The sequence below is a fragment of the Aptenodytes forsteri genome, unplaced genomic scaffold, assembly GCF_000699145.1.
Source record: "Aptenodytes forsteri isolate BGI_AS27 unplaced genomic scaffold, ASM69914v1 Scaffold422, whole genome shotgun sequence".
NCBI lineage: Eukaryota > Metazoa > Chordata > Aves > Sphenisciformes > Spheniscidae > Aptenodytes > Aptenodytes forsteri.
Window position 1 is genome coordinate 397,040 of NW_008795687.1, and position 7,615 is coordinate 404,654.

The following is a 7,615-nucleotide window of genomic DNA, read 5'->3' on the forward strand; positions in this document are numbered from 1 at the left end:
GCCCCGGCTCTGTGGAAAACGGCTGTGGCTTGAAAGCCGAGTGAGCTGTGCCGGCCGTGCCGGACTCGGCAGGAAAGCTACCGCTGATTTTCCACGGGGCTGGGATTTCAGCGCGGGAGCTTCGCAAGGGAGGCATTGGATGGGGATGCGATGAGAACAGCAGGAAATGCCTCAGCCGGAGCTTTTCCAGCGCTGGGCTTGTGATTCACAGCAGCAGGCAGCGTTTCCGCCCCGCGGCTCACTCCTGGCGGGCAGCAGCCACGGTTGCAGGCTTTGATGGCATCCACATTTCACTTTCCCGGCACAGCCAGTCCCTGGGTGGGCGATGGGGGTACTGGTAGCTTCATTCGAATGCCCCCTCCTGAGGCAGAATTTGAAATCGTGGGTCTTCCTCCAGAAACCTGACCCTAAATCCTGTATCCCAGCGCCGCAAATGGGTTTCTCCCGCCTGCCTGTGGAGCCGGTGCAGGTGCTGGAGCGCATGGGTGTTTGGGATCGGCAACCCCGGGAGCCGGCGGTGCCTCGGTGGGGCGAGAGGCGGCAGGAATCGCACACAAGCTATGCCGAGTCCTTACCAAGCTTTTGTTTTTCCATCCAACCTGCTGCCATCCCTTTTCACCCGCCATCTGCTGTCCGCCCTCTCGCCCATCACCGCACGCTCCCGTCCAGCCATCGGCTTGTCCTCCTGTGGCCTCACCTCCGTGTCCATCCTTAATTTATTTTCCCTTCCCCATGTCGTGCCAGCTGCCCCAGACCACACACGAGGGGTGACTTTTGGTGCTGAGACCCCCCTGGTCCGAGCAGCCCCTCCGTGAGCACAGCACGGGGTAAAGCAGGATGCCTCCATGCATCCCCTCACCATGGGACCCTCCTCGGCGCTGGGAGCCCGCCGTACCTGAGCCCGCGGCCCCGAGGCTGGCTGCCGCTACATCAAAGCTGCCTTTCCAGTGCCCGCTGTGCCTCGCTGCGCCGGCCCGCGCCGCCCGGCTCCCCGTTGGCTCTTTCCTCTGCTCCAGTGTCTCACTCGTTCTGTGGCTCGTTGATGATGAAAACCACTGGCCACATGAAAGCAGCTCCCCTAATGTGAGTTAGGGGCCTGCAAGCTACGTGGGAGGTAGCAGACAGCACAGCCCTGGCTGGGACGCAGCGGCCAAGTCATTAACGAGGTGATGAGGATTGCAGAGCCGGCTCATTAGTGCTGCAAGGCAAGTGCGTCACGTTGGCTGCCGGGCACGCCGGTGCTGTCGTCGGAGCAGCCATGTCCTCTTTGTGGGCTGCCAGAGCAAAGCCAGGAGCAGGAGCAATGCTGCGAGAGCCGAGCGAAGGCCCCGGAGCAGCCAGCGCCCCGGACGCCTTGCACGTGTTCATGAGGATTTGTGCCCAGCTCTTGCACCAACCTTCCTGCCTGTGGCAATGCAGGGGAAGCTGCACGTGGCCGTTTTCCTCCCTCTTTTACCCAGGAACGGGATCTGCGGGGACGCGCATCTCATGGCGGGCTGCTCCCCTCAGGAGCAGGGCCGGAGGTGATGTCCCAGGGGAGGTGGTGGCTGGAGCCGCCCTGGCAGGGTGGTGGTGCTCGGAGCAGGTAAGAGGGATGCATCAGCCGGGGTCACCTCCGTCACACAAACCACAGCCTCCCCCTGACCTTCATACTTTCCCGCTGCCTCACTGCTCCCGGTGGATGCGCCCACTGCGGTGTCGTAATGAGCAGAAGAGGAAACAGATTTCCCAATCGCCTGCCCCGCTGGCAGCCCGTGAGCCCTCCGTGCTGGGAACGGCAGCCGGCACGGCTGGGGCAACTGGCTCACCCCCGTGCCGTGCCACGCCGCGTGCACCAGGTATGACCCGGGGCCCAGCAGGAGAAGGCAGAGAGGGGCCGTGGATAATCCCTGGCTGATGTTCAGGTGTTTCAGGCTGCTGCTGTTTGAGAGCATCGTCCCTCCCTCGGGGTCAGCTCGCTGCTGCTCCTTTCCCGTGGACGGGAAAGCCCACGCACATCGCCTCACCTGGGGTGAGCAGGGCCGGGCGCTGGGGGACGGCACCGCTCTGTTTCCTACAGGGCTGCCTGCGCTGCTCTGTGCAGGCAGCGCTTCCCAGCGCACAGCTGGAGGGAAGGAAGGGATCCCCCCCTTGCAGAGCAGGGAGAGCTAGCGGCGCCGGGACAGCCTCCTCCACGCTCTGCTCAACCGCCCAGGGCTTACTGGCACGTAAGGAGCCACCTGAAGGTGACCGAAATCGCCGTGCCAAGGGACATCGGGTGGGACAGGGCATCGGTGGTTCCTGGAACAGGCTTCGCCCCTCACTTTCGTGGGGCTCCCGTCATTGCCTTGAGAGGGGAGGTAGTCATTCCATGAAAATTTGGCCTCCTCTTCATTTTCCCCAAATTCAATTCCAGGGAAAGATGACACCGAGGCAGGAGAAAGGGGTTTTTTCTCCGGGGAAGAAATTCAAACCACATGCGGGCGGGCTTGCCTCAGTAGCAGGAGGAGGGACCGGGGCTGCGAGAGAGCAGGCTCTCAGCAGCAAGGCCAAACGTAAAGTCAATTAGCACCTTCAGGACTCCGAACATGCTTGAGTGCTGTGCTTCGAGCAGGCATAATCCCCATTGGAGGGAGGCTGCCAGTAGGGTTTGAAAATAATTAGGAAGCCCAGAAGCCTCAGTGCTTCCCAGAAAAGCCTGTTAGCTCTGCAGTGGAAACCTTGCTTGCAGGGAGCACGACGCACAAACACAGTTCGTGACTCATCAACTGGATGGAGCTAAACTCAATTTTTCGGAGGTCAACACGCTCGAGTCCTAATGAGCTTTACCCTCGATGGGGCTCCTGCGCTCCCTTTGCCTGCCTTAATTCAGGGGATGTGCAACACGCCTGAGAGTAACGGGGATGGTTTCACGGGACGCGTGTCATCCAGAGACACCAACACCTTCCTAAGGGGCAGTGATGATGGGGAAACTGAGGCACAGAGCGCTCGAACCACCTGAGCCAGCGGCCCGGAGGGCAGCAGCAACCCTGGTCCCCTGACCTGCTGCCCCCGGCCGGAGCCTGCACCCCACCAGCCCCATCCCTGCAGCCTGGGTGGACGCTGCTGTCACCCCCCTGCTCTCGGGGGACCTCAGACGTGAATTCGAACGGCCCGGGACAGCCTTGGAGGAACAAAACAAGACAATCAATCACCCTTGCTTCACTCCCACCCCAGTCTGCGGGCTGACCCGGGTTGCATTGTGCAGAGCCGGAGGGACTCCACATCAAAGCGGGGACCAGCTGGCTGCCGGGCCGCCCCAGTGCCCAGACGGGCAGCGCCCTGCCCACGAGCTGCCTGTCTGTGCTGCCTGCGCGGGCTCTGCCTCCGTTCGCTGCCCAGGGCCAGGCGGCAAAGCTGGGATGCAAAACTGCTCCCTGCTCGGGGTACGGCAGGGAATGCCCGAGGCCACGTCGGCTGCGGAGAGCATCAAAGGCGGGGGTGCACGGATGCCGCCCCGGGGCTGGGACCCCACCGCAGCACCCTGGGGCCGGCAGCACCTTCCCTCCGTGGGGGCGAGGAGGAGGAAGAGGCGCCGCATGCGGAGGAAGAGCTGGTCCCATCCCGAGCTCATCCCGGAGCACTTCAGAGGCTGCACGAAGCCCGCGGAGCCGCAGGGATGGCACAGCCTGCTCTTGCGGTGCAGCTCCCACTATCCTCACAAGACCCTTTCCTTTGCAGTTCCTTCCATGACACATGGCAGTCGCTTCCCCCGGGCTGCTGCCCCGGCGCTGCTGCAGACAGTACATTCATTTTTGGATGTCGTTTGCAGCTCCCCGGCGTTTCTCCCCATCCCAGGCACGCACGGATGGTATGAAGCAATGTTCTCAGGGAGTATCAGCTTCCCGGCGCAGCGCTGTTGGGTAAGCGCTCGCCTTTCTTCTGAGGAGCTTGTGGCGAATATTCCCCAACGAAACCGGCCCGACGTGCTACTCAGTGGGGCTGGGGATGGCGAGGGGGAAGCGGGGGGGTCCGGTCATGGTGGGCCGGGCTGGGCCATGGTGAGCCGGTGAGGTTAGCCATACAGGACGGGGGGTCCGGGCAAGGGAGAGCACCCAGATCCCTCTGGAGCAGTGCCCGTGTGCGGGTGCAGCACTGCAACAGCAATTTGGGTGCAAACCCCCAAATATCCCCTATTTCCCCACTAGCAAAGGGTCGGGGTGGCTCTGCCCTGTGACCCACGGCACAGGACAGAGCGGGGAGGACCACGTCTCTGCGTGCAGGGAGCCAGGCTGAGCCCCAGCGCCTGTGTCAACCGGCCCTGCCACGCACAGCTCCCTTCTGCACCCCAAAACGGGTCTTCGCCCTGCTCCGGCCCCACTCCTGTGTTTGCTACGAGGCTGCCAAGGCCGCAGCATCACGGATGCAGCTGGGAAAGAGCCACTGGGGCACCCGGAGAGCAGCGACCTGCCAGCAGCACTGGCAGCCCAGAGACCCCGAGCACTGTTGGGGAGGGAATGGAAGCAGCAAAATCCCATCGCAGGGTGGGTTTTATCATCTGGGTTGAGGGCGGGGTGGTGTTACAGCCTGTGCCACCGGCATTCACCCTCCCTGAGCGCACAAAGAGTTGTGTGTGCAGCGCTGGGGGAGCACCTCCTGCCATTGCAGCCTGCGGTACACGTGTGCCCATGGTAGGTAACAACTGACATTTTTTCCAGTTCGCCAATTAAGGCACAGAATAAAAGTCACTAAAATGCGAGGCTGGGTGTTTAAAGGGAAAATTCTCCTCCAGGTGCCAGGTTTATTAAAAGAAGGGGAAAAAAGCGAGGAGGAGAGGCAGGGCCACAAGCTGGACAAAGAACATATGGGGAAGGAGGTGCCTTTGCAGGGTCGGACAACGTCGGGTGCCCACGGGGGAGCGGCGAGGACGGGGGCTGCAGTGAGCCCCCATGCCCCTGCGCTGCCAAGACCCCAGGGTGCCGGGTGGCCCCCGGGAAGCCATGCCCTGGGCATCGCTGTGAGGCAGGAGGTCCCCAGCTCACCCTGCGTGCCCGGAGCAGCCTCCAGCGGGGCTGACACCCTGGCAGGGCTGATCCACATCCTTTGAAGGTTCCCCCATTAACTGGTAGGAAACTGCCCCAAACCGGGCAGGATCCGTGCTGCTAAAGTGGGACGTGCTCTCAGCACCGCCGCCAGAGCTGGAGCTGCTGGGACACAAGGAGGACGTGCTCAGCCGGGGGCCGTGGTTTGACGTGGCGCTTGGGGCAGCAAAACTCCCCCCGGCTCCTGCAAGCGGCTCCCGGGGGAGCAGGGACCCCCGGTAGCGCCGGCCGGCCAGGCTGGGGGTGGCGGAGCCACGGGCCCCGGCCCCCGCGCCACCCATCTCCGCCGGGTGCCTGCACACAGGCGCGACATTTGCACTTACACATGTAAAGCATTAGGATTTGTTTAGAAGCCCTTTATTGTCGTATTTTGTTCTTTATTTCCTACAAATTAAATTTGCTGAGGGATATGTGCGGATTGTGAAATTATTTTGAGAATAGTTCCTCTGGGTTTTTTAATTTCCTTTGTATTAAATTTTTACAGTGTTTAAAAGACTATGAAAAAATTTAAATAAAAAAAGTAGGACAAAATCCCAGGGAGGAAAGGAGAAGAGCCCGAAAGGGTGACTGACCACCCGTGAGCTGGCGCTGGGACCAGCCACTGCCGCCTCTGTTATCGCAGGTGCCAGGGACAGTCTGGCACAGATGCCCCCCTCCTGCTACCCCTCCGTCCCGGCCCTGCCGCACCCGGGGCTGGGAGGCACTCGGCCGGCTGCCCCGAAGCCGGTGCCGGAGCGGGACCTGCCGCCCCACAAGGCCGTCTGCCGAGGCTGTTCCCACCAGTCGCACAACCCGGCCTTTCCCTTTCCTTTGCTCCCGGTGCCGGATCAGGGCAGGGATCCCTCGCACGAGGCCATGGGGCTCCGCCGACCCTCCGTCTACGTTTCCAACACAGAGCAATTGTTTGGTGCAGACATGAAAACCCACGGCCGGGCTATATGAAGCTGCCCTCCCCTGCGAACAATTTCCAACGTGATAATCTTCCCAATTATTCCCCTGAGCTGCGACTGCTGCAGAAAGCCAAGCTGCCCCCCGTGAAGGGCTCCACATCTTGGAAGCATTAGGGACCCCTTTCGCTGCCGGGGTGTGCAGCATCGCAGCGATGGCTGGCTGGGAGCCTCCCTCCCGCCCCTCCGTCCCCTGCACTGGGTGTTTCCAGCTCATTAAAATCGCAGACACATTTTTCATCTCTTTATTTCTACCACTGTCATTGTCATTGTTTCAGGCTGGTGCAAATTTGGAACTGGCCGTGCACTGATGCTGCTGCTCCACTCCACCCAGCAGCTGCCCTTGCCCCCCGGACACGCAGGAGGGCCCTGCTCTGGGGATGGGGATGGGGACCAGGATGGCACCGGCCTCCTGCTGCTGCTCCCCCGGGGGCTTTTGCACCCAGGTCCGTGGCACAGCCCTGCACAGGACCCCTGGCACACTGCCTCCTGCCTCTCTCCGGCACGGCTCCCCCTCCGCAGCCTGCCCGTGGGGCATGTGGGCAGGAGGAAGGGGGGCAGGAGGAAGGTGGCCCGGCTGTGGCGCTGGCGGGGAGGGTGCACTGGCTGTGCCAGTGTCCGGCAAAGGTCTGGGTGAGAGCCGCAGCAGGAGCGCTGCTGCCGCCGGCCAGGGGCAGGGGGTAGCGGAGGTCTCGGTGTAATTGCAGGACCCCTCGGTGCTCCCGAGGGGCTCCGGGAGCACTGGGATGGGAGGCAGCAGGAAACCCAAAAACAGGGCAGCATCATCCCCGGGCTCGAGGGACTGGGGACAAGGGCTCCCCTTCTGTAATCTTCGGTCCCCCTCAGTGCCAGGGCACCCGTCCCCGGGCGAGGGGCCTTGGTCTCGACGCAGCCATTCTGCCCTCCGTGCCGGGGTCGGCAGGAGTGGCTGGTTTGTGTCTCTCCAGCACAGCGCGGCTGAGGGGAGGGAGCAGCTGGGCTCCTCCCGGCTCTATGGGAGTGAACGGGTGGCTGATGTGGAAAATAATTATGCGACAGGATTTCTCCATTAATAACTAGGAAAAGGAAGAATTCAGTGAATGTGTAACTTCGAGAGCGAGAAGATGCCGGGGCTGCGCACAGCAAAGTTGTCCAGTGCAGTAGGATGCTACCGGAGAACCGGCAGCACTGTCCAACTGGGAAGAATGACTGAGAGTGTTTGAATAAACTGGGACCAGCACAGCCTTCCAGGGCTGCAGGGAGGCAGGGAAGCAGGGATGTGGGGATGCAGGGAAGCAGGGATGTTGGGATGCAGCAGTGCAGGGATGTGGGGATGTGGAGATGCAGGGATGCGGGGATGCAGGGATGTGAGGAGGTAGGGATGTGGGGATGCAGGGATATGGGGAGGCAGGGATGCAGGAATGCAAGTCCTGTCCTGATGGTCTCTCTGACCACCACATCCCTCTGCCCGTGCAGACCCTCTCCCCAGCCTCAGGGTGCTGACACCTCCTCAGCTCAGCTCAGCTCAGCTCAGCTCCTCTGGCCCCACTGGGGAACTTGGCAAAATGAAGGGAGAGGATTGCCGAGCAGTGCAGAGCCCAGCTCTTGATCTGTTCTAGGAAAAGAGAG